This window comes from Aethalodelphis obliquidens, unplaced genomic scaffold, assembly GCF_003676395.1.
Source record: "Aethalodelphis obliquidens isolate GAN/ISIS:26980383/991018 unplaced genomic scaffold, ASM367639v1 scaffold87, whole genome shotgun sequence".
Lineage (NCBI taxonomy): Eukaryota > Metazoa > Chordata > Mammalia > Artiodactyla > Delphinidae > Aethalodelphis > Aethalodelphis obliquidens.
In genome coordinates, this window is record NW_020838031.1 from 5,529,883 (window position 1) to 5,532,533 (window position 2,651).

General features: G+C 49.5%; 1 pseudogene; it reads right to left on the bottom strand.

The window, feature by feature from the left end:
- Positions 1 to 311: 311 nt before the first annotated feature.
- Positions 312 to 1,707, bottom strand: LOC113613392 (T-complex protein 1 subunit gamma pseudogene; annotated as a pseudogene).
- Between the last annotated feature and the right edge of the window lie 944 nt (positions 1,708 to 2,651).

Below are 2,651 nucleotides of genomic sequence, written 5' to 3' on the forward strand. Positions count from 1 at the left end.
TAGTTCCATCTGAGGAGTTAGCAGAATTCTGAAATTGCCTTTGCGTTTTCTCTGGGAACCAAGTCACTGAACCACTGAACCACTGAACCACTGAGCGGGAATAGGGTAATCCTGGTATCTGGAGCTAGGAGTAACTCTGCCAAAGTGTGTTTGAGCAGCTGGAAAAAGGGCTACGAGGATCACATGCCCCAGCCTAGGAAAAGCTCTTGTGGTTGGTAAATAATGCAGCATCTTTATGGCGGCTTCCAGACAGAGAGGGAGATTTTTTTTTTTTTTTTTTGCAAATGACTTAGATTTAATCATCGGAAGCAAACTAAATGGAGAGCTTACAATAGAGAAGAATTACATGTCAGAGCCTTTTGCAAACTGAGCTGGGACAGAAAGGGACGGGGGCTGCCCCTCAACCCGATCCCTTCCAAACAAAGACATCCACAGTGTCCCTGGCAGTCTGGCTCAGGGAAGGGGGAGACTGTCGGCTCTGTGCGTTGAGGTCGCCTTGCCACCGCTCACTCCTGGCTAGCCATCAGGAGTCCCGCCTTGCTGGCTCTGGTCATCACCCTTTTTTTTGTGGCCCAATATGATGTCATCAATCCGCAGCAGTAGAACTGCCGTCTCCACTGCTGTCTTATACGTTTTCAGCTTTACAACCAATGGTTCCCAGATGCCCAGTTCTTTCAAGTCCACCAAAGTACCTGTCTCACCATTTACGTCCCAGGTCTCACAATTCTCCTGGGTGTGCTTGGCCCGAAGGGAGGTAAGTAGACGGATGGTGCTGGCCCCACAGTTATGAATAAGGGTACAAGGGATGACCTCTAGGGCTTGGGCAACAGCCCAATATGGCCATTGTTCCACACCAGTCATGGCCTTGGATTTTTCTGTCAAGGCATGAGCCACAGCCACCTCAGAAGCCCCACCCCCAGGCACCAGCTGAGGGTCCAGGAGAACATTGTGGCACACCTGCATGGCATCCTGGAGGTTGCGTTCTACTTCCGAGAGCAGAGAGGGAGATTTAATTTCATCTTATGCATTTTGCTTATTTGAAAAAAATTTTTTTCAGCACGGAGTGCGCCAATCACAGCATCGTGGCATACGTGTTGTACTGACATCTGGAAATATTTAGCAATTCTAGAAACAAACAGTCAAGGAGTTCGCCCAGATCATCAAATACAGATTTGACCCTAACCCAGATTCCCAGGAGCACGCATCAGGAGGGAACAAACATTAAGCTCCTAATGACACTATCTTCTTCTGTAGCAGAAACAACATGGTTGGTGCTGGTACCCAGGCCTGGAAGTGACTTGGGGATCCTGGTCTCTGATATGTTTCCCACTGGCAGCCTCAATGGAATTCAGCGGAAATCAGGCCACAGGACTGGATGAGACAGGACAGTGGACCAGACAGGCTGGCAGAAGTTCAGTCCAGGGTTCAAGGGCAAACGGTGGATGAATGGGGGCAGAGGTCAGCAGAGGTCAGGACTGAGAGGGCAGCGCCAAGGATTAGGCTTGAGGCTTCAGTGCCAAGCCATCAACAGGACCCGGCAGAAGCTCAGGGGCTGGGAGATCAGAAACAGGCCAGAGGCACAGAAGAACACAGTCGGGACATGAGCTGGGAATGCAGTGTTAGGGTTAGGACCCTTCTTCCTCACAGGTGCTTACAGAATGGGACTGGGCACACCCACCAACTCAAGTTCCAGATGGGGCTGGACATTGCCCCCCCCACACACACACACATACACACATGCCCCCAGTGCCCCTTACCCCCCCGAGGCCCAAGCTTCATTCCAAGCACCGTTTTGCTCCAGCTCCAGTTCACCCGCTGTGCCTCTCCTTCTACTTCCACAGTGAGTGGGGATTTCAGAGTCTTTAGAACACTGCTGTTGTCCCAGGATCTCCAAACTGTTCCACCAAGCCACACAGCCACCCAAACGAAGTACAAAGCCCTCTTCCACGTCTGCCAGCTCAGCCCCACCCCAAGGCATACCTCATTGTCACTTGCTCTTTATTTCCATAGAAAGAATGTTGGGGTTCCGGATATATACCTGGGCGTTTACCTTAACCACAAAAGACTAAACTCATACTCTTCCCCAAACTTACTTTTCTTTCTCTATTTATTCCCGACGCGGTGATGAGCATTGTTGTCTGCTTAAAACTAGAAACCCAGGGGCCACCCTAGACTCTTTCTTTTCCCTTTTTTCCCCTGTATCCAACACCAAGTCCAGTGATTTCTTCTTTTTAAACCCTCAAAACTTCTCAAGCCATATGCCTTCCTACGTATCTGCCTCTACCATCTCTCAAAGAATTATTACAAAGCCTCCAAGTTGGACTTCTGGCCTCCAATGATTCCAGAACAATCTTCCTAAAATACGAATTGGATTATGAGCTACTTCTCCTTGGAAGCCTTTGTTGACCTCCCATGGATGGATGCTCTTCTCTCCTCATCAGAAATTCAGGGCCCTGGGAAATGTAGACCCCAATCTCTCCCCGCTCCCTCCCTCCTGGCTTTAAGCCAGATCAAAGGGGTCTAGAGAATGTCTGTGGACCTATTGAGATCACAGGCAAAATGTCAGCCATATGCACGTTTTCTAGAAGGACTTGCAATCGTTGTCAAATGGCTCTCAAGGGTCCATGACGCAAACACAAGTTAAGAACTAC